Source organism: Pleurodeles waltl, chromosome 3_1, assembly GCF_031143425.1.
Source record: "Pleurodeles waltl isolate 20211129_DDA chromosome 3_1, aPleWal1.hap1.20221129, whole genome shotgun sequence".
NCBI lineage: Eukaryota > Metazoa > Chordata > Amphibia > Caudata > Salamandridae > Pleurodeles > Pleurodeles waltl.
In genome coordinates this window covers 1,268,104,230-1,268,129,692 of record NC_090440.1, presented here as the reverse complement: position 1 = coordinate 1,268,129,692, position 25,463 = coordinate 1,268,104,230, and positions in this window count along the sequence as shown.

Genomic DNA, 25,463 nt, shown 5'->3' with positions numbered 1-25,463 from the left:
CAGTTGGGCACACAGCTCTTTGATTGTGGCCCTATCAAGTCTGTAGGTGAGGATAATGTGCCTGTCCTCCATTGTTGCCAAGTCTACCGGGGGTCTGTAAACAAGGGTATGTCTCCATCTCCTATTTATCCGCAGCGGTTGCAACCTATGGGGAAAAAGAATGAGGAGCTGGTCATAAACTGTACATTGTAGCCACAACAGTACAATGCATGATGTGAAATTGAGCTGTATAAGTGCCATATGTACAATTGTGAACCATGATGCAGTTTTAATCCAGGGCCTGCCCCCCCTCTGAAATGGCGTCCACCTGTCCTGAGTAGAGGGACAGTTGGAAGTGAGGTAATTCCGGTGACGTTGTGCGCCGTTGCGGGAGGCGGTCGGGAACCGCCGTGCAATGCCTCATTGGGTACTATTGGCCCCTATGGGTTACAGTGGCCAATGGTGATGTACGCCGGCAGTGACGGTATGCATCACCGTGGACTTTACCTGATTTTCTATCTGTTCGCTCACTTGCTACCTGACCTTCAACACAAGAGGACCTGCACTGCATGTGCTGCTGTGACCTGTGTTCGGAACCTGCCATGGCCCGTGTGACTGGGGAAAGGGCCCCTGCCTTCACCTCGTGGAGTTGGAGCGACTTGTGGATGAGGTCCTACCCCAGTACCGACTGCTGTATCGGCCTCCAGACCAACAGATGTGTACACTGTGAGCACGATGCATGGGGCATGAATGCATGAAGTGGTGTGTGAAGGCCTCGTGTAAGGGGGTTGGGTGGATGTCCCCTGGGCAGTGTACAGCTTGTGTGCTGGGCCATGTCTGTGCAATTTGGGATGGGAAGGGGTCTAGTGGGCCATGAGTGTAACAGGCAGGACGGTCTGACTAATACCTTTCTCTGTGTGTGTTTCCTCTGCAGGTCAATGCCAAGGACTTGCGGACCCTGGGGGTCTATGGCAGGTAGAGCACTCACTGTAGGAAACAGTGGGAGGACCTGAACCACTGGGCACGGAAGATGGCGGAGGCCCAGCTGGGGATGGCCTCCCAATGAGGAAGGGGTGCCCGTGGAACCTTGACCCCCCTGATTGCCCGCATACTGGCGGTGGCCTATCCGGAACAGGATGGGTGCCTGAGGGCATCACAGCAGCCACAAGGGGATAAATAAAGTGCCCATCATTACAACTTACACCTGGTGTGGTGGTATCCGGGTGGGGAATGTGTGTCTGTGGATGCCCCTAGGCCTCGCCTAACATTGCAGAGTAGGTTCCATGTTGGGCAAGGTTCTGATTTGATATTCCTCCTACCTAATTAGTAGGCATCCACTACTGGGCAGGGTTGTGTGGGTCCCAGGTATGCTGCAGTTGGTGGTATATGTCCCTCCCCATGCCCTGCTGACTAGCATTGTAACTTGTAGTGCATTGCATAGGGCGTAGGGCTGGTCCCTGTGTGTGATGGTGCTGTGTATGCCAACGGTGGTGTTGGTGCAGCCATTGACCACATGTTTCCTTTGTCACTTCCCCCCTCCTTTTTGTTTTGTCATCCTGTCCTTATGTGCATTAGCATCATCTGGCAGAGGAGCAGAGGCACCGGCAGTTCAGACACAGATACCTTCTCAGATGGAAGCTCACTGGTGGTGGAGACAACTCTGTGACCACCCCAGCTATAGGTACAGCCGCGACCCCCCCTTACCAGCACCGCCCTCCCAGGAGCCCCTCAGCGAGTTGCCCGTGCCCGCTCACCCAGGAGGGTGGGCATCTCCTTCGCCCCAGGCAGCTCAGGCCCTGCCCCAGTTAGCCCTGCTGCCCTGATTGAGGAGGCTATTGACCTCCTGTGATCCATCTCTGTTGGGCAGTCAACCATTGTGAATGCCATCCAGGGGCTGGCAGCCCAAATGCAACAAACCAATGCATTTCTGGAGGGCATTCACACGGGCTTGGCGTCCCAACACAGATCAATCCAGGCTCTGGCCTCCTCTCTGATGGCAGCCATTGTCCCTGTTTCCATCCTCCCACCTCCAACTTCCTCTACCCAAACCCATTCCCCTCAACCCCAACCTATCCCAAGCACACAGGTAGACGAGCATGCACACAGGATAACACACAAGAGTGGCACAGGCAAACACAAGCACCACACATCATCCAAACAGGCACTCACACAATCACCATCCACATGCAGACATACCAACATCCACTGCCTCCACTGTGTCCCCCTCCTCCTCCACCTCCCTCCCAGTTACGTCTATACTCACACCTGCATGCACTACATCCTCATCCACTACCGTCATCACCAGCACACCTACCAGAACACACACCTCATTGGCAGACACCACCCCAACAGCCATGCAAACGTCCCCTGTGTACTCTCCCACTGTGTCTGATCCCCCCCTCCCAAGGTACAGAAACGCAAGCACTCAGACACCCAACAGCCATCCACCTCACAACAGCATCCAGCCCATGCACCTGCACCCAAACACAGCAGACAAACACCTCACACAACCACTCCCTCTTCCTCCACTCCCAAACCTTCTCCCCTTCCCACTTTAATATCCCCAAGAAGTTTTTCCTCCCCACAATTGACCTCTTCCCTACCCTTCCCCCCGTCCTTCACGTCTAGCCAGGGTGGGTAAAACACAGGCAAGCACCTCAGCCACCCAGTACACGGGCCCAGTAGTGTCCACAGCACCTTGTGGTGGGAAAGGATCCAGGGCACCAGGCAGCCTCATGGAAAGGGTGCCTGCCCCAAGTGCTGCAAGGAAGGGCAAGGAGACATCCCCAGCTGCTGCCAGGAAGGGCAAGGAGCCATCCCCAGCTGCTGCCAGGAAGGGCAAGAAGCCATCCCCAGCTGCTGCCAGGAAGGGCAAGGGGCCTGTACCAGCTGCTGCCAGGAAGGGCAAGGGGCCTGCACCAGCACGCAGGAAGGACAAGGGGCCTGGTGCTGGGACTCAGTCGGAGCCCCCACCACCAACCATGGTGGTGCAGCCATCCAAGGCTGCAGGGGATGGGCAGGAGCTTCCCCCCACCACCACCACCGGCAGCAGCACCACTACCACCAGTGGGTAGCCGTCCGAGGCTGAAGGTGATGGGCAGGAACTCTCCCCACCACCACCAGCAGCAGCCCCGTTGGGCAGCCCTCTGAGGCTGCAGGCGATGGGCAGGAGCTTCCCCCCACCACCATCAGCAGCAGCACCACTACCACCAGTAGGAAGCCATTAGAGGCTGCAGGAGCTTCCCCCCACCACCAGCGGCAGCATCAGCAGCACAACCACTGAGCAGCTGTCAATGCTGGCGGACAGTCTGTAGTCCTTCATCAGTGGGCTGTTGTGCGGCCTGGCCTCTGCAAACCCTGTGGGTATGACACCCATCTGAGAGACTGTGACCTTGCACTCCCCTACAGAATTACAACACATCCATGTACTTTCCTCTACCCTGGTTGACTTCAGAATTTCTGATGCATCTGTGAAAACGTTTGCCATAGAATTCTGTATTGTTAAGACAGTGCATCTATAGCATCGTTAGGGGGTGTGCAGCAGGAGAAAAAACCTGACCCGTCAATGACGATGCATCTGTTTCTTGTAATTGAGGCCCTAAATGTGAAAACAGTACTTAGAAGTCTATAGTGGTAAAAAGGCTACTTGAGGTCATGAGGGACTGGTGCAAATCCAAAATCTGGGCCAACAGTGATGTACGGTAGGCCGGCTAAAGAACCTATGCAGGGTCTGCAGAACAGTACATTTTTTGGAGCAATGCATTGACTGTGAGGACACGATGCATCTATATTTCTGCCGCACTGAGGGCGATGCATCGCTTTTTGCAGTTTGCAGCTGCAGAACCTATTTCTGAGGCCCAGGACTGGAGTGGGGCACCTCAGGCAAAGGTCAGACTCACAGATGCAGAGTCAAGCAGCACCAGGCGAGTTACAAGCAGTCTTTGATATCCCTGAGACTGCAGAAGTTCAGGGGGTAAGCCAGCAAGTCCTTGGAGACTCTTGGGTTCAAGGATGCAGAGAACAAGTCCAGTCCTTCTCACTACAGGACAGAAGCAGCAGTCAGCAGGCTAATAAAGCAAAGCAAATAGCAAAGTGACAGTCCCTCCTACAGCACAGCAAGCCGTTGGCCGACACAGCAATGCAGTTGCAGAGCAGCAGTCCCTCCTGGCAGCACAGCAGTCCTTCTTTCTGGTGGAGTATCCTTAGTTCCAGTAGAGATCTGATTTGGTGGCCTTTGGGGTCCAGTATTTATGCTATGGTGCCCTGGTTCTAGAAGGTAAGAGAAATTTGAAGGCATGCCTTTGAAGTCCAAACAGTCCCTGCCCTCCCTGGCTCTAGACACTGTTTAGGGGGTTAGGCAGCCCTTTGTGTTGGGGCGGCACAGCCCTATTCAGGTTTAAGTGAGGCAGTGCTAAGCCCCCCAATCAAGCCAGTTAATGGGCCATTACGGCCCATTAAGTCACACCTTAACTCCCTTTGTGTGACTGTCCAGAGGGAAAGCACAAAGCCCAGCTGTCATTTAGCCTTGAAGTGTATTCAGAGGCAGGCAGAAGCTCAGAATGGTTAAAGTAAGACAAATTCCAACTTTCTAAAAGTGGCTTTTTCAGACTAAAATCCAATTTCACCATAACTTGTGATTTTAAACTGTGAGTCCAGGGACACCTAACTCCATATTTCTATATGTTGCCATTTGTAACTTACACTTAAAAGATGTTTTAAGGTGATCCCAATGTTATCATATGGGAGAGATAGGCCTTGCATTAGTGGAAGGAAGGTTTGGGCCTGGCAGGTGGGTAAACTTGCCAGTTGAAATGGCAGTTTAAAACTGCACACTCAGGCAGAGGCAGGCCAGAGACATGTTTGAAGGGCTGATGTGGTAGGTGGCACAAACAGTGCTGCAGGCCCACTAGTAGCATTTAATTTACACACACACACGCCTTTATTCGGCTAAAAGCCATAAAAGGGAAATACAATCAAGCAATACAAAAAGCACATTATTCCAGCAACAATTAATATTCACTTAAATACTAAAATCAGACTGTCTATATAATGGCCAATGTTAGTCTTAAAAGCAATAAATAACAATCAATTACAATATTACATTTTTATAAAACCCTTAAAATTAAAATTTGCCTCCCGTGCCATCAGGCACCTATTTGCTTAACTAGGGGAGGACTATTTAAACAATTAAGTAAAAAATAAATAAATAACTGGATCTAAAAGCTAGTTCCATAAGTGTCAAATGACAATTCTAAAAAACGTAAAAATCCTCCTGATAACTACGGTTCTTGTGCTAAGGGGCAAAATAATTTTTTCATTCATGTTCTTCCCAAGCATTATCAATATCCCCTGGGCTAAATAAATCCTCAGCTAAATGTATAGCCAGAGTCCATTGGATTACAGAAGACGGCTCCCATTTATCATTTTGGGGACAGTAAATTAACTGTGGGGGTTTTGTCTGAGTTAAAGCGCCTAGAGCCTCAGGCCCGCCTTGTCTCTGATAAATGAAATTGCTAGTAAAAACCGACTTAAACCAAAAACAACATATGGTATAGTACTAGATCTCAAGAATCTAGCTGCTTCATTATAATTCCTGATTCCAACGTTCCTGCAAATAGGTCGAATCCATTTCCTCCTTGGTTTATCATAAGCTTTGCAGTTTAAAAGGACATGATCCGTCGTTTCAGAAGTCTCCATATTACACAGCCCACAAGTCGCCTCATGTCTTCTCCCACTCAAGGGGCAACATTTAGAAGTAAAAGCCCTAACCTGGAGAGTCCCATATCGGAACTTCATAAATAAAACTTTTGCTCGCCTAGGATGGATAGTATCTATCCATTCCTCAGCTCTCGGTAATGGTTTGATATCCAGGAAACTTAAGGTTAGTCTACCTAAATCCTTGCTGTAGAGAGGGCTGTTTAGAGTGAAGTCCCAAAATACTTGTTTTAGTCGAATCTTAGATTGTGTTGTGAGTGTATGCGGTTCTTCCCAATAAAATTTCAGCCCTAGATTGTAAAAGCATTGCCTTATATAGTGGAGCTACGGAAGGAAGATGGCCTTGTCCAAGTCCATGATCTCGATTAGTGCTTGCCTATATTGGATCAATTCAGGGGTTGTCCAAAGTCTACACCAGTAAAGCAAGGGCCTTCAGGGATGTCAATTTACCTATTTGTTTCATATTAATATCATAGGTTAAAGGAATCAGTGTAGTAGATGGAGGGAGACCCAGTACCCCCCTCATAAAATTATTTTCCTGGGTAACCAGTGGGGTTAGATTTGTAAATCCCCAGAGTTCGGCACCATATAAAGCAGCAGCCTGTGCTTTGCACCTATAGATCTCAAATACTGGTGAAACAATGCTAGATCTTGAACATTTGTAATTTTTACTAATCGCCATGGAACTATGAACTAAGGAGATAGCAGCTTTATTGACATGTGGTGCCCATGACAACTTGGCATCAAGCAGTATCCCTAGATAGTTGAAGTTTTTTACTTGTTCCAATGCCTGCCCCCTAATCCAAATGTTTCTCTTGAGTGCTTTATGGGGGTTAACAGTCAGGTATTTGGTCTTGATTGTGTTTATTTCTAGTCCCTTCAAACTGCAGTACTCACTAAATTTATCTAATAGGGTTTGCAAGCCCATGGGAGTTTGAGATAATAAGATGGTATCATCTGCAAAAAGGAGGGCAGGAACTGGATCACCGTTCAATCTTGGCGAGTCATGATTGCTTTGTTTCAAATGTTTAACCAGGTAATTAATATATAATGAGAAAAGGGTTGGGGCAAGCACACAACCCTGTCTCACCCCCCTCTTGATAGGTATTGGGTCTGTCAACTCTCCCTTTGGACCCCACCGAACCTTTGCAAATGTATTTTCATGTAACCTCTCTAGCTGGCACAGGAGATTCCCCGGCATGCCCTGTTTCCCTAGTGCTGCCCATAAGGAGTCTCTTGGCACCAAATCAAAAGCCGCACGCAGATCCACAAACGCGATATAGAGGTGACCCTTCCTTAGTCTAGTATATTTCCACATTATTGTCAATAGCCTAAAGGCCTGATCGACTGTACTCGTCTGCTGTCTAAAGCCTGCTTGATATATAGTCAATAAGCTGTTTTCTTCTATCCAGCTACTAATTCTATTCAGCAACTGTCTAGCACAAATTTTTTGCATGAAATCTATGAGGCTGATTGGTCTATAGTTCCCAGGGTCTTCCCTGGATACTTTTTTGTAGACTGGGATTATTTCTGCCCCTTTCCATGTCTCAGGCACTAGACCTCCCCTTGCTATAGTTTTACTTAAAAGATTTATATAAGGTGGCCAAATTTCTATACTATGTTTAAACATATCCCCCGGGATCTTATCCAAACCGGGGGCTTTTCCTGGCTTGATTGCTTTAATGGCATTCACCGTCTCCTCCAGACTAAATTGTAACTCGGGTAAGATGCCCCAAGTAGCTAGGGTTTTATGCTTGGAGGGATAGAAATCAAGGCTGGGGGGATCAGAGTAAAGGTATGTAAAATAGTTAACCCATGTTTTGGGATCTATATGATGATCTGTATTAAATATCCCCACTTTGCTGCCATGGGTAACTATTTTCCAGAAGATCCTAGCGTCATTACTTTTTGCTGCTTCCAGCAGATCTTGCCATTTTTGATCCTCCCAGTTGCTTTGGGCAGTTGCCAGTGTTTTCTTGTAGCTGGCCCTTGCCTGTTGTACAGCTAGTTGATTTTTTTGCTTTAAAGCCTCTATCAGTACTCTTTTCCTCTCCCTGCATTTGATAGTATACCATGGACTACTTGGGGTGGTTTGCACCTTCTCCTTTTTATACTTATGCTGTAACTGTTTGGTCAGGAAGGGTCTTAGTGCAGTACTCATTGACTCATGGATGGCCGTAATAGGGATATCAATAGGTTTATTTTTTGCATGAGGCTCCAAGAGATCAGAAAATGTATTGTAAATATTTGTCATAGTGTCCAAATTGCCTAGTATTGCTGGCCATTTTACAACCCTTCTATTGTTGCTGAGGGTGGGTTGTAACTCCACCTTATCATGTTCTATATATTCCAAATCCAAATCCAGGAGGTGGGCCCTGAGTTCAATTATTAGCGGGAAGTGATCGCTTTCCCTTCTTTTATCTATTTTAAAAGTCACTAATCTTCCCCATGTACTTATACTATGCAAAATGTAGTCTATTTTCGAGGTTGAGTTGCCTCTCTGGAAGGTATCCAAATTAAGGCCTCCTTCACCCATTCTGCTATTACACGCCCTCAGTCCATGCTTTAATGTAAGGCACATAAGTTGCAGGGTGGCCACTGTGCCCGGAACAGTTTTTTCTATTGTTAGATAAGGAATTGCTCTCATTCGATCTTCTTCTTCTGCTAGATGTTCTGATCCAATTATAGGTTCATAATTACAATTAAGGTCACCCCCTATCATAATTGTCTCTCCTACTGGGATCTTTTTAAGCAGGTCGTCTAATAGAGTTATTTCAGGAGACTCCAAATTTGTCCTTCTAGGCCTTATATATACATTGAACAAGTGGGATATTATCTTATTTTTTTCCCCCAATACCAACCATAGAATATCCTCTGACTCTTTGACTTGCATACGTATCTCGACATTTATTGAAATTTTCACCCATGCAACCAACCCCCCGGACGGCCTCCCTCTGGCAGCTGAAGTTGCACTAATAAAAAAGGTTTTATATCCTAATTTATACGGCGGATCCTTAAGCCAAGTCTCTTGAAAGAGACAGACATGATATTGATCAATATAGTCCTGCCATTCAGGGTCTATAAGCTTATTTTTTAAGCCTGCTATGTTCCAGGATATCATAGTAATTGATCCCCTTCCATTTAGGGTCGTGACATTACAAGTAGGGCTCAAATATGCTGTCGAATCTTTCCTACGGGGCGAAGACTCCTCTGTACTCCCTGCCCCTATAGCATGAGGATCATTCCCTTCTTGGGGCTCACCTACTGTTGGGTCCCCCTTTGGTCCCACTTGTGCCTGATCTAGCTGGGTTAGTCAATCTACTCTTTCAAGATTGGAATCTCCATTTCTCCTTTGCAGTCCCCCATTATTATTATACTTAGGCCTCTGGACTAGGGGTTTGATAATGAATGGATCCGGGCTAAACCTCATAGCATTAATTTTGGGGGCGGGGGTTCTCTGTTCCATGTCAATCAGGCCTCTGATTAATCTTCCATCCTTAAGTGTTAGTGCAATAACGTCCTGTTGCCCCGTCTCTCCTGGCATTCTTTCTGCCCCCTAATATCTGAACGAATTATGGATAGACAATGTCTTTTGGCCCTGATCCAGTGTATAAGCTTGTTCTTTAAGGAATCCTCGTCTTCTCTGCTATTTAGGGACAGTTTTGGAACATTTAACAGGTAAACAACATTGGTCCTAATAGGATACCTATCCCCCTCAGAATGACGATTCCATGTGGTACTACGGATACAATCATTAAATGCTTGGGGATAGGGGTTCAGAGTAGGTTCCACATTTCCTTTTCCTTTTTGTAGCCCTTTTACCAAGCAGGGTTCTCTTCGTGGATTCCCTGTTTCTTGGCGTAGAACACTAGCATTACTTCTAGGATAGTTGCGTAATCCAGTATTTTCCTCATTTTCCCCTTTTTGTAGCCCTTTTACCAAGCAGGGTTCTCTTCGTGGATTCCCTGTTTCTTGGCGTAGAACACTAGCATTACTTCTAGGATAGTTGCGTAATCCAATATTTTCCTCATTTACCCCTCTCATACATCCCTGTGGTTGATGTAAAATCTTAGCTATGGCTGGGATAGGGTTGGGGTCAATATTCAAACTTTGAGGACGTGTAGATCTACCTTGTGGATGAAATGATGTAAGGGGGGTCTCCTTTCCGCTCTGAGCTCTATGGGTTCCCCTACCCCCTTCCTTTTCCACAATATCTGATAAGGTTCTTACTTCAAGTTTCAATTCCCTAACTTCCTGGATTAATCCAGAGAGTAGGTCATAAAGATCTGCTGGAGTTCTTGTTTTATGTTTTAAATGATTCACTGGTTCTAGATTGGGTGGAGATGTCCTCTCTCTAGCTAACTGTACAATTGGGATAGTTGGGTATAGCTCATCCACAGATTCCCCCTCTTGTACATTCTGTACTTTATTACTATCGAGTTCTGCCAGGACTGCGTATTTATTGAAGCACACAACTTCACACTCCTGCATATGACCCTTCTTCCTAATACTATGTATAGTGCATGGGTGTATGGATCGAGTTGTAGCATCCTTAGGGCTGCCTGTCCGAATATCAGTCGGTACCTCCCCCTCTTGCTGGCTAACAATCTCTATCAGTTTATCTTCCTCTAATTCGACTTTCTTCGTGTAATAGGAGGTAATCTTTTTATCAGGACCTTCCTGGATAGTGGCCCTATTACATAGTAGTGACTCTACCTCCTCGATAAGATCATCAATTTCAGCTATAGTGCAGTTCTCGCCAGCATTCCTAAGTTTTTTTTATAGATTTCTCCTTCCCCCTTGGGGTTTCTGATGCCTTACGTTTTCCCATATCTTGAGCCACCTATATAATGCTTCGGCTCTAATGGAACCAGTCCACAATAAATATTTATAAAAGAGATTAAAAGAAGGTCTAGTGGGGGTAAACCTAGATAATAAATATTAACTTCTCGTATGGCAAACGTTAAATATAAATTTTGCACTCATAAATACAAGCAAACCTCTTGCAGAAAATGAAGAGGCAGAGACCCGGCCCAGCCCCACTCCAAAATCTAACAGATAATGATGAAAGCGCTACACCAATAAAGGGAGTCTTCCGTCCTAAGGCCCTCTATAAAAAGACCTTTTTTAGGAGTAATTGTCAGCACAGCAACTTCAGGCAGCCATATACGTGTGAGCTGCCTAATCCAAACGTCTTTAAATGGATGTCAGGGGGGTGGCCCTGCCCTGCCTCTTCCTGGCAATGACGGGCAAGGACGGGCCCGCCCTTGGTCCGGGCTTCGCCCGAGTGCCGCCTGTGCGTGTCCCCCGGCGGCGGGAGCGCTGTTGGAAATTTAAAGGGCTCCTGCCCTGGACACACCTCCTGACGCGCTTCCCGCGGCGACGGGGGCGCTGTTGGAAATTTAAAGGGCTCCTGCCCTGGACACACCTCCTGACGCGCTTTCCGCGGCGGCGGGAGCGCTGTTAGAAATTTAAAGGGCTCCTGCCCTGGACACACCTCCTGACGCGCTTCCCTAGTAGCATTTAATTTACAGGCCCTGGGCACATATAGGTTCTCATTATGAACACGGTGGGAAACACCACCTGCCGCCGTTGTGGGGGTGAACAGAAGTCTGCCGTTGGCGGTGAATGGAAACCCTCCATATAATGGATTAAAATCCCAACCCTGCCAAAACTCACCAGACCACCACTCCCTGCCATGACCCTGTTGGCGGGAATCCGGGACATCGCCACCCCGCCACCGTCGAGGAACACCCACCCTCCAAATATTGATTCAAAATTGACCTTGGCGGACAGTGGAGGCCGGACAACCATTGACGGCTCCAACCACCACGGGCGGGAAGTGGACTTAACAGCAAGAAGTGCACACATTGGATAAGCGTGTAACCAACAAACCTGAAACACATCCATAACCCCATAAAACACCACTAGACATACCCCACAATCCTTTGCAATGAAACTAGGCCAAGAAGATGGAGAGCACCAGAGGCAGACTCCGAATGCCAGCATACACGAGACGCACACCGACCCACAGAAGAGCATGGTGGATGAGATCCTGAAGGTGGAGCCACAAATATTCGTGGATGAGGTGCAGCACACACCCATCGCAAGGAAGATGGAGCTATGGCAGACCATTGTGAACAGGGTCAATGCAGTGGGACACCATCCACGCACCCGGGACGACATCTGGAAGAGATGGAACGGCCTGCGGGGGAAGGTCAGGGGCATGGCATCAAGGCACCACATTGCAGTCCAGAAGACTGGGGGAGGACCGCCACCAGCACCACCAGAATACACAGACTGGGAGGAAAAGGTACTGGCCATCCTACACCCTGAGGGACTCACTGGACTCACTGGAGGAATGGACTCGGTAAGTCATCAACATATACCGCATACCTGTAATGCATGCACCACCCACCCCACACACACCCACCAGGACCAACACCACACCCAGGCATCAGCCACTAAATCCACCCCTGCATAACCACAAACCCACTAACAAGCCCACATCCCTCCCCCTGTGCACAGCCACCTACCCCTGCAAGTACCCACAATGGAACAACAACCCCACCACAATGCAACCTCACAGTTGACGCTAAATGCAGTGTCAACCTCACAAAGGCACCCTGTAAGGCCACTGAAAGTAACCCCAGCACAAAATAGCCCAGTCCTGTTTACCTCAAACGTTCATGCAGCTGTAACAGACATTTCTATGTCCCCCAACAGGGACCACCACCCACGCCACCCTAACGGATGGGACAAGGAGTGCCAGTGCCCCCAGGGAGACAGATGCACCTCACAGGACACTGGTGAAAGATCCCTGGACACTGATGAGCAGGCAGGCCCTCACACAGTCTTGGACTGTCACCATGCAGCAGCCCCACCCAGGAAACCACTGTTACCCCTGCCACCCAGTCAAGACCAGCTGCCCAGGGCATGTGTCCCCCCCAAAGTGTATCCAGGCCACAGACTGGTGGAACACAGGTACAGAGGCCACAGTCTGCCACTCCCAACATGCAGGAAGACGAGGGCCCCAGTACAAGTGGTACTGCCAGACCTGTTCAGGGGACACAGGCACAGGGGGCTAGGGAAAGTGCAAGGGTGGCAGTGGGCCAGGGGGGGAGGACACAGGATGTATGCAGCAGCCCAGGATGTGATATCAGAGTTATTGGGGGCCTACCAGCAAACCCATGACAGGTTGGCACAGATTGTGTCCACCCTGGAGCACAGTCAGAGGATGCCGCAGGAACACCACCAACAGGCCATGGAGCAGTGGAAACAGCACAATGCCACAATGTCCACCATAGCAGGAGCACTGCTGCAGCTGGTACATACCCAGTCTGACACCCACACAGTTCAGGAGGCCCCCACTACAGCACCGCACACCCACCATGAGATTACACCATCAGCAGAAACAATCTAGGAACCACCCTCACAGGAAACCCAAACGCCTACCATGTAATCCCCTGAAGATCAACAGCAGGCGCCCAAACGGACCCTCAGGCCAAGATATGGCACTGGAACCCCAGCAAAGAACAAGGCCCCCTTCAAGAAGTAACTCAGCAACAATCTGCACAGCAACCATCCCACTCAATCAGCCACCACACATTGCTAGGAGGCAATATGAACTAATGTAAGAAAAGATGGACCCATCATTACTACCAACAAGGCTGCCACCATGTTGGTTTTGAGGACACCCACCCCTTATGACTTGCCATCACTGTAAATAGCACTATTCACTCCCTGCAACCAATAAAACACATATCACGCCTGTAACACTATCCCCTGTGTTAAATTGTGAGCAAAGTGAAGTATGGATGCAACTGGCTGATAACTACTTTATTGCCAAATCTGTGCATGAAGGGAGTCCTGTGTGCATAAATGTGGGCCCTAAGTAAATGCAGAAAATATCAATCTGTACCATGCAGAACTGGACCATATTTCACCTATCATTATCAACCCCCCCATATGACTGAGCACACTGACAGTATGTGTCACAAACCCCAATGTCAGCCCAAAGTCCCACACAGTTACTGGAAGTAGAGTTGTATCAGTTGGGTCCTGGAATTGACATCTTCCCCTTCCTCATCATCACCATCACTCTTCTCCCCTCTCTGAGGTAGCTGGTCAGGACATACAGCACCCTCCACCTCCAAGAGGGGGATAGAATGTCTCTCTGCCACGTTGTGCAGCATGCAGCAGGCCACCACTATTCTACACACCTTTTCAGGCCCATAGGCCAGGGAACACCCAGAGATATGTAGACAACGAATTCTAGCCTTCAGGAGACCTATTGTGCGCTCTATCACCCTCCTAGTATGTCCATGGGCCTCATTGTAATTCCTCTCTGCATCTGTCCTGGGATTACGCACTGGTGTCAGGAGCAAACGCAAGTTTGGATAGCCAGAATCACCTAGAAAAATGTGCAATAAAGAGTCGTCATTGTTAAGCCCCTTAGTCAGGCAGCCTGGCTGTCTGCTATGTACCAGTTAGTGACAGACACACTTACCTACGATCCACCCTCTGTCCTCTTGGAGTTGTTCCATCCTCTGTGGCACACTACTGTTCCTCAACACAAACGAATCATGGACTGAACCTAGGAACATGGCATTCACATGTGAGATGTACTGGTCTGCACTACATACCAATTGGGTGTTCATGGAGTGAAAGTTCTTTCTGTACACCTGTTCACTGACTCTTGGGGGGATGATCAGTATGTGGGTGCCATCCATTGGCACCTATAACAAAGGGTATGTGGGCAAAGGCATAGAATTCCGACTTGATCGCAGGAAGGTCAGTACTTTGGGGAAACTTCACATAGGACTGCAGGTGTCATACAAATGCATTTAGAAATCTTGGCAGTACCATGCTGAAAATTGGCTGTGGAAATCCAGCACTCATGCCTACTGTCACTTGAAATGAGCCCGTGGCCAGGAAATTGAGTTTGGAGAGCACCTGCACTTCAGTAGGGATGGCATGCTGATTACGATTTCCCGGAGTTAGTGCAGGATCCAGTAAAGCACAAAATTCCTGAATTGTTGCACATGTGAGTTTGTAATTGATTATGATCTGATGCTCCACCATGGTACTCATATCCACAAGTGGTCTGTACACCGATAGTGCCCTTCCTCGCCACAAGGGTCAGTACCTACGAGGGGTATCAAAAAGGTGTGATGAACACACATACATAGGCACACATTGTTATCAATTGTGCACTGCATAGTTCATTGTAGTGACTCAACATTAAATGCTTCTTGACATATCTACATCTACACCACAATAAGGGAACAGAGTATTTCATGTGTGGTATATTATGGAATGGTCACATTCTTAGGTGTGGCTAGTAGGGCCTGCATTGTGCAAATTTTTGTTTATAGATGCGTAGTTACTGCCAAAATGTCTTCCCACTGTAATTCAGGCCTTTCGTTGTGGACCGTTATTGGTTAACATGGATGCCAATAGGGACTCCTGGCGTATCATAATCGCCGCCGGGGGTGATGGTGCACACCGCTGCGGTACGTACCCAATTTCGTCATCTATTATTCACTTGACTCCCTGATCTTGTGTGGACAGGTACTCCATTGTGTGTACTGCTGTGGCCTCCCTCTGGCAATGTATGTGGCTCGTGTTGCAGGAAAAAGGGCCCCGGCCTTCACCCGGGAGGAACTGGAGAGGCTAGTGGACGGGGTCCTGCACCTGTACGCAAAACTGTACGGACAGCCAGAGGTACAGGTGAGTCTGGGTTTGGGGGGCACTGTTTGGGTGTAATGGATGGTGTTGAATGGACGTATGTGTGCACCTCTGAGCCTGCATGGGCTGTGGTGCATGGCATGCTGCGTGCGTATGGCCTGTAAGTCTGAGAGTACTGTCCGTCCCATAGTGGACAATTACCCAGCTGTACCTGTCTTGCAAGTGCCTGACCTCTGTGTTCCATAATTTAGGTCTGCGCCCACCAAAAGAGGGCACTTTGGCATGCATCGCCAAGGAGGTGCGGACACTGGGGGTCTACAAACTGGCGGAGCACCCACTGCAGAATGAGGTGGGAGGATCTGCAACGCTGGGCGCGTAAGATCTGTGAAGCCCAGCTGGGGAAGTCCTCCCAAAGTGGAAGGGGTGCCCATCGGGCACTGACCCCCCTCATGTGACGTATCCTGGCGGTGGCGTACCCAGACCTGGAGGGGCGCTTGAAGGCTGCACAGCAGTCACAAGGGGGTGAGTACTCATGTCACAAACTTCAGTCTGGAAGGATGTCTGTGTGTGCATTAGGGTTCATGCTGCTTAGAGGCAGGGACTCTGACTGGTGTCCATGTACAATATGGTCCCCAAAGGGTGTAGGGATGTCTTTGTTAGGTCTTCCACACGTTGCCTCCTTAGGTAGTCCAGTGGATGGGTGTAGAGCAGTATTCTGGTCAGTAGTCAGGGGCATGGCCATGGGCATAGTGAACGGTGCTGGCTGTTGGGTGTGTCTTCTGGGTGGGTGTATGTCTGGCCATTATGTACCTCCATTCAGCTATTTACAAGTATCTCTCCTGTTTTGTCTCCCCATCCCTGTTCTCTTGTGTTGGTTTGGTACAACAGCAACATCTGGCAAGTGAGGTGAGGCACCAGCAAGTGGGGAAGCAGCGGCCCACGGATCCTCGGAGGCAGAGACATCCGACGCCCAAGGGGCCAGTGGGTGGGAGGGCGAGGGGAGTTCCACGGGGAGGCAACTACCACTGGAGGTAGTGACTCCGAGACCTCCTCCGATGGAGGCTCCCTGGCGGTGGCAGACCCTAGTGGCCACACCACTACAGTGACATCTTCCGCCACCCTCCATTCTATCACTGCCCTCCCTTCTGCTCCCCACTGAGTTGCCCGTGCCTGCTCACCCAGAAAGGTGGGCATCTCCTTCGCCCCAGGCACCTCCTCCCCTGCCCCAGTCAGCCCTGCTGCCATCACAGAGGAGGCCATTGACCTCCTGAGAACCATCTCTGTAGGGCAGACAACCATTGTCAATGCCATCCAGGGGCTAGCATCAGAGGTGCAGCAGACAAATGCCTATCTGGATGGCATTCACGGTGCCGTGTCTGCCCTACAGAGACCTTTTCAGCTCTGGCCTGCTCTTGGATGGCAGCCAGTTTCCCTGGCCATTCTGTCCCCCCTCCAACCTCCTCTACCCCTTCCAGCAGCCCTCTCCCTTCACCCGTCCAAAGCACACATTCAGACACGCAGTCAAGCACATCAGCACACAAGAAGCACACTTTTAAACACAAGCACCACACCTCCCACCACAAGCATTCACATAGCCAACAGATACATGCACACACAACATCCACTTCCCCAAGTGTGCGCACCTCTTCCGCCTCCCTGTCTGTCCCCTCTACATCCACACCCTCATGCACTGCACCTTCAGTCACTGTTGCTGCTCCTCTTACTGCACTCACCACAATAGCAGACATCCATACATGCACCCCATACACCACACCTGCACTCACCAAAACTACTGTAGTTGACACATGCAGCACACTCACCAGACTTGCAGACACCCACACAACATACATCCACACTGGCTGCTTGTCTTCTCCCACTGTATCAGCCCCCTTCCTCAAAAAATACACAAACACACCAAGACACCCACCCATCACACATCCACCACACCACAGCATACTGTCCAGTCACCTGCACCCAATACACGCACCCCTGCACCACATACATCCACTGCCTCTGCCTCCACTCCAATGCCCTCTTCCACGACCACCCCAATTGCTCCAAAAAATGTTTTCCTCTCCCATGCTGACCTCTTCCAACCCACTGGCCCACCCTGTCTTGTCCCCAAGCGCGCTCACCCCCTTGCCGTTTCCACTCCTTCCACTTCATAGCCTACCCTTCACATTCCTGTGCCCCTCCCCCAGAGAAAAAAAAAGCCCGGCCAGAGCCTAGTACATCTGGCTCCACCCGCTCAAAACCCCCCCTTCAAAGGACAAGCACACCCTCCCTCTACCTTCCAAAAGAAAGACCAAGGCCCACCCCCGTCGCCTGGATGCCACTTTGTTGCCCCATTAGGTGGAGTACCATGCAATTTTGGGAGTCAGTTTGGGTCTGTTGTAGCCCATGGCACTTGCAGCCATACGGACTGGCCATTGGCCCTGTTTGGACTGTTTGGCTCTGTGAGTTTTCATTAAATATTTCTGTGTGGCCTGTGTTTTTGCGGAACATTGTTGTACCCTGGTCTTTTGTTTCATTGTTTATGGGTGTGGGGAATTTGTATGTACTATGGTCAAGTTGGATTTGCCTTGTGTCGGTTAAGTACCTCTTGCTTTGGGGTGAATGACTTCTGCTGCTGTGAAGGGTTGCGGGTTATTGCAAGGTGGGTGGAGTGGGTGGGTATGTGACTGTGCCCTTTCCTCCCTTGTTTCGTAGGTTGCGGTACTTACCGTTGTCGTCTTCGTCGGCGGTCTCAGTCGTAGAGGTATATGGCAAGGAGCAGGGATAGCATGATCTGCAGCTCTCTAGCCATGTCTGCTTTGGTGCGTTGCCAGGGCCTCCGGTGAGTGTTTCATTGGATTTGGTTCATTTCTGCCTGGCTTTGCATGGTGGTGGTTCCCGCCCCGGAACTGGCGGCGGACTGGTGGTTCATTATTTGATGGGTGGGTTGGGCCTTTCCGTCGGCCTGTGGGCGGACTCTGCCGTCGTCATCGGCACTCCTCTACTGGCGGTGGGTGGTTTTCGGGATGCCCGTCTTTCATTTGGTTCATTTTTTGGCGGTCCGGCCCGCTCCTATGTTGGAGGTTTTTACCGCCACCGCTGGCAGCACGGAACAAACTGCTGTGTTCATAATGAGGGCCATAGTGTTCAGTAGAGACTTACTCGTAAATTAAGTATGTCAATTTTGGAGAAGCAATTGTTACCATGTTTAGAGTACAGAGCACCTGCACTTTAGCACTGGTCAGAAGTGGTAATTACCCATAATCCTAACAATGTGCAAACATGAGTAAAAATTTGTGTGAAAAAGCTGGTGGAAGAAGGCAAAAAGTTTGGGGGTGACTCTGCAGAGAGTGCCATTTCCAACAGAGCTCTATACTGGAGCTGCTCTCCATCTAAACTTGGGAACAACCCAGAGTTGCCTCTTCTCTATTGCATAATTTATATGACACTCTATGCCTGAAAGGGTATTGCTTGTACTGTACTTATATATAGTAAGTATTAGGTAGTTATAGATAGCACCTAGTTTCCATAGGAAGAGTGTTTATTTGTTTGCCAATAACGTTGGCACCGCTTAACGAATCTTCATGAAATTTACTTATACTTTAGTTGGTTCAGCTGCTGTCATGAAAGTTTTGGGGTGATCCGTCAAGTGGGGGCCAAGAAAAATGAGGTCCCATAATGCATTTTCCACATTCATTTTTCCATAGGGTCTTTAGACACATGTACAGTCCAAACCGCTAAACAGAATTACACAAAATTTGGCAGGAAGCTAGATCCTGTTCCATATATTGTGTTTTATGTCATTTGGTGGAAATCCGTTAATTAGTTTTGGAGATATTAAAAGTTAAAAAATATATACATATAGGGATGTGGATCCTCAGTAGATCCAACTATCCCCATTCTGATACATGATTGACTGCCATCTCTTCAACAAGGATTTGTAGGCAGCCATTTTTGACTGGGCACAAAAAAAGATTAACATAAAGAAAAGGGGCCAGAGTAGGGACACCCTGAGCCCCTAGCCTTGGTGCAGGGGTCCTCAAGGGACCCAACAATAGCTAAAAAGAACAACAAAAATAATCTCAGAAAAATCCACAGATGGATCAGCTGATTTTTCTGACATTTCTTTTTAAAGAAAGGGTTGTCTTCTGCCCTTTTATTGTATTTTGCCCCTGGATGGGCCAGATTCCACTTGGATAGGTATTTTTTCAAACATTTTGGACCATGTTGGATAAAAGCGCAAGTGAGATTGTTTTGTGGCCAAATCCTTCACACAGCTACTAACACACCCACACAGACAATCACACACCAACTCACAGATGCACTTAGACACACATGTACTCACTCACAGCCCCATTCAGACATTCATGCACCCACTCACAGACTCACTTAGACACTCATACAGCCAATCACAGATACACTCAGGCATTTACACACACACTGAAAGACCCTCTCAGACAATCATGCACCCACTCACAGACCTATTCAGGCTCATGCACCTACTCACAGACCTACTCAGAGACTCAAGCACTCACTTACAGACCCACTCAGAAAAGCATGCACTCACTCAAAGACGTACTCAGAGACTCATGTCCCCACTCACAGACCTACTCAGAAACTCTTGCATCCACTCACAGACTTACTTAGACACTTATGCACCCACTGACAGACCCACTCACATTCACTCATCCACTCAGACTCGCACACCCACTCACAGACCCACACAGACACTCACACACAAGACTCTCACACCCATAGATACTGTCTCACACCTACTCTCACACCCAGACTCTCTCTCACCTACTATAACACCCAAATAGACCCTCTCACACACACTCTCACACCCAGACAAACACTCTCACACTCACTCTCACACCCATAGACACCCTCTCACACCTATTCTCACATCCAGAGAGACACGCCCTGCGGGCAGCCCCCACCTTTGGCCGTGTGTGGCAGAGGGCTGGGTGATTATGGGTTTGGATGCAGGCTCTGAGACCAACAACTGACGCACATGGCATTTGGCCATGCATGGCATGGGGTTGTGTGGTTATAGGGGTTGGATGCGGGGCCTGCAGACAAGGCCCTGGGGGCAATCCCCACCATGCATGACCGAAGGCCACCCAGAGCGTGGGGTTTGATGGTTATAGGGGGTTGGCTGCAGCCAAACTGTGCCACACACAGCTGAAGGCCATGCACAGCAGTGGTTGGATTAACATATAGTACTCAAATTTACTTTACCCTAAAAAAACATAGAAATTGACTGAAAAAAACAAAGGTAATCGGTATGTTATAGTTCGGAAATAGAAATAAAAAACACCCTTGTCATGCACTGCTTAGTCCCCTAGATATCACAGCACTCATTACAACTTTTATAACATCAATAAAAATATCAATGAAATGTTAGCAGTTAAATTATTGAAGAAAAAACTGTGCATGTTAGTGGCGCGAGTCATAGTTACTTTAGGCCGCGAGTTATAGTTACTTGAAATAACTCTACCTATAACTGCTGCATTGGTATGGTTTTGTGCAAGTAAATACAGAACCTACCTATAAAATCCCTGTAACCTGGCTGTATCTTGAAGACTGCATAATCCTGAGGCAAACTGTGCCTACGATTAAAGACACTGTACATTACCAACTTGGGATCTTCACGTTTTGTTCTCTCCATCCTCGATTATACTACCAGGGATACATATCCTCATTACGTGATTGGACTGTACATTTCTGCGCGCTGTGTTCATATTGTTTTTGATGTTACTGTGTACTTTGGTACACAAGTCTGTGCCTACTGGGTAGTAAGGCACCTGACCACCTGGCACCAGTCTCTAACTTCATTGACATTCATTAACTACACTGGTTGTTACTCCGCAGACGTGCAGCATCTTTCACCCTTTCTACCCTTGTTTTCATATATTGAAAGCAATGAGGTCATTGAATCGTGGCTCACTCTGCTGCCAGTGCAGGTCACAAGGGAGACCAACCATGGTAACATATACAGCTCCTTGCACCACATCAATTTTTTTGATGCAGTGGCAGTGCAACAATAGCTCCATATTTATAAAGTGACGCTAGAGGCCTCTAGCATCACTTTTCCCGCTGTGCCCCATTTTCCATCAGTGTCGGATCTGGCTGATTGCCCTAAGGGAGGAAGAGGTCATCACCTTTTACTCACTGCGCAGGGAGTCCATCATCCAGCTGCTCCACCTCATTGTGCCTACCTACAGGCAACAGTCGACGGGGTGACCAACATATCAACACTGATCAAGCTCCTGGTCCTCCTACATATACTACCTTTAGGCTCCTTCCAGGCCACTGCAGGATGAGTGGGAGGAGTATTGCAGCCATCCTTCTTAGCATTCCTCCCCTCTGCCTTAGATGCCATCATCCACCTCACAACCCACCACATCCCCTTCCCTAACACCCAGCAACTGCAGCAGGAAATTAACCAGGGCTTCTAAAGCATTGCTGGCTTTCCACATGTGCTGGGAGGCATGGACTGCACACGTGTGCAGCTCATTCCCCCTGCTGCAATTAAACACCTGTACCAGAACAGGAAACATACCCACTCCATCAACATCCAGGTCATGGTTGACCATCGTGGGTTGATACTGAGGCCCGTATTTATACTTTTTGACGCTAAACTGCGCTAACGCAGTTTAGCGTCAAAAAGTTTTGCGCCGGCTAACGCCATTCTGAAGCGCCATGCGGGCGCCGTATTTATTGAATGGCGTTAGCCGGCACTAGCAGACCGGCGCTGCCTGGTGTGCGTGGAAAAAAACCACGTACACCAGGCAGCGCTGGCGTTGGGGAAAATGGCGTTAGGGCGTCTTAAAATGGTGCAAGTCAGGTTGACGCCAAAAAATCGCCTCCACCCGATTTGCGCCATTTTTAACGACGCCCAGACGCCATTTACATGACTCCTGTCTTAGTAAAGACAGGAGTCATGCCCCCTTGCCCAATGGCCATGCCCAGGGGACTTATGTCCCCTGGGCATGGTCATTGGGCATTGAGGCATGTAGGGGGGCACAAATCAGGCCCCCCTATGCCAAAAAAAATATAAACAAAATAAAAAATTATACTTACCTGAACTTACCTGAATGTCCCTGGGATGGGTCCCTCCATCCTTGGGTGTCCTCCTGGGGTGGGCAAGGGTGGCAGGGGGGGTCCCTGGGGGCATGGGAGGGCAGCTGTGGGCTCATTTTGAGCCCACAGGTCCCTTAACGCCTGCCCTGACCCAGGCGCTAAAATCCGGCGCAAATGCGGGTTTTTTTGCCCCGCCCACTCCCGGGCGTGATTTTTGCCCGGGAGTATAAATACGACGCATTTGCGTCGCAGTCATTTTTTTAGACGGGAACGCCTACCTTGCATCTCATTAACGCAAGGAAGGCGTTGACGCAAAAAAATGACGCTCTTTCCTCATACTTTGGCGCTAGACGCGTCTAACGCCAAAGTATAAATATGGCGTTAGTTTTGCGCCGAATTTGCGTCGAAAAAAACGACGCAAATTCGGCGCAAACGGAGTATAAATATGCCCCTGAATGTGGTGGCCAAATACCTGGGCAGTGTGCATGATGTCTTTATCTTCCAGCAGACCATTATCAATCAGCGGTTCTAGGATGAACTATATGGAAATGGTAAGCAAACAGCAAATACACAATAACAGATACATAAAAATAGATATGGGGACACAATACACAAATCACTCTCTATCTGCACAGAGAGGGACTGCATGATGCGGCCTGATACACATACATGCACAATGATTCAGTACAAATATGTAATGCAATTCACCCTAACATACAGGTAAAGACATCACAACACAGTTTTGCACATGTTGCATGATGTAAAGACACACAGCCATGCATGGCAGGCAGGATATCTGCCCAACATCTTTGTGTGCAAGGGTGGTGTACCTTGTACCATGTACACTAGGGGTGTTCACATGCAGCACAGATGGGACATCAGATGTGTCATGACTCACACATCAGGTGCTAGAGGCCACATCTAAGAGGCTCTATTGGAATACTGTGCCACCAGAGCAACATTTATTTGATGCTTCGGTGGTACAGTGTGCCACTCTATATTTTCAAGGTCTTGTATAAATGGACCACTTTCATGGATATCACTGCCTGAAAGAGGTGTTCCATGAGTTTTGCTAGGGATGTTCCCATGCAACACCCATGGAAGCTGAAGGAATGGGATGCATTCCCAGATTTACAAGTCTGGGAATGCGTCAGATTCATAGGTCACCTCAGGGGTAGTGTAAGAACGATGCAACAGGGAGAAGTCTCTTCCTGTCTCCCTCTTTTATTCTCTTTCTATGTGGTCTCCAGTTGGCATGGTGTGTGCCCTGTCCAAGTAGGGACCACAATCCTAGTCAGGGTAAGTCAGATATACAGTCTACATTAACCTGTGCTCACCCTCTGGTAGCTTGGCCCATGCAGGCAGGCTTAACTCACAAGGCAATGTGTAAAGTATTTGTCCGATAATTTAGACCCAGAAAAGAAATTCAGTTTGTTAATCAACATCCTGATCATAAATTAAGTTGCACAAGTGTGTACGGTGTCCTAATGAAAGATTACTGTGAGTTCCCATCAAGATGTTGGCGAGGTGCTTACATTTTTGGGGTGTCCAAATTAGGTGGTTTGGGGTGAGGAACTTATGGTTTCTTTTCCATTTCCTCTCTGGATGCCCTTGAGTGATGCAGGGGAACTGGCAGTTGTGGGGGAAACTGAGGGTGTTCCTACTATGAGGAATATGGTGCCACAACAAGTACAGACAAAATGTGGGTGGCTCTTTTGATGGACGGTATACGGTGTGGGTGAAAATCGCCCCTTTGCTTTGGCCGGTGTGACTGTTCAATGCGCCTCTCCGAGGGGCCTTACACTTCCGACTGCAAAGGGGAGATTCATGGCTGCTGAGGTGGCTGGTGACTTTCCCAATCCAAAGTACTCCCACTCCCGAGAGAGTCACAGTGCAGCCTCCTGGTTGGCGGGGGTCAGGAGAGTCCTGCGGCTGCACTGGAGGTCAGGGGATGTTCCTGGTAGACAGGGAGCCTCCACGTCATTAGGGTGATGCCGGGCAGCCCAGAAGGTCAGAGAGGAGCCGAGCTGGATCCCGAAGTGCCTGTGAGACCTCTGCTGGTTACCCCAGCAGACGTAAGGGCTGGTGCAGTGCTCCCTGAGCTTACGTGGCAGCTGGCGACCCGAGAGGCAGTGGTCGCTGGGTTCAGGGTGATGTCCTAAAGTAGCGCTATGGTGCTGGTGATGATTTTGGGCAGATAGCACCAGGTGCCCCGATGGCCAGTGGTCACTGGGTATGAAGGTTGTTTCTTTCAGCAGCGCTATAGTGCTTTTGTAGAGTTAGCTCCCCAATGGGGAGAGAAGGACAGCAACCAACCCACAGGGTGGGAATTCCCAGGGCTGTCCCTCCTGGTACACCATCAGAGTGGCAGCAGGACAGCACAGAAAAACAGCAGTTTAATGGCAGTCCCTCCTGGCAGCACCAGTACAGCAGGCTAAAACAGCAGAGCAGAAGCAAAGTGGCAGTCCCTCCTTGCAGCACAGTGGACAGGATTTCGCAGGCCAGCCCATTAATTCTAGTGGCAGTCCCTCCTGGCAGTCCAGCTCCATGTATCAACAGAGTCTCCCCAGGAATCCGCAGTAAGCCAACTTGGTGGGTTTTGGCATCTAGCCTTTATACTTTGGTGTCCAGGTTTTGGAAGGTTTGGGAAACTTCCAGACCTTCCTTTGAAGTCCCCAGGGCCCCTTCTGTGTCCTCCTTGGCTCCAGACACTATGCAAGCGGTACGCAGCCGTTTGTATGAGGAAAAGCACCGCCCTATTCAGAGGCAAGTGTCTGCTCCTCCCTCTCACCTACTCCAGGAAGACTCATCAGCCTGGGGATGTGCCATCAATATGCTAAGGCCACACCAAAGCTCCCTTTGTTTGTGCCTGGCTAGTAGGAATGCACATAGCCCACCTGTCATCTACCCCAGAAGTGTATTTAGGGATAGGCAGAGGCACAGGATGGTTAAAGCAAGAAAATGTCAACTTTCTAAAAATGTCATTTAAGGACTCAATT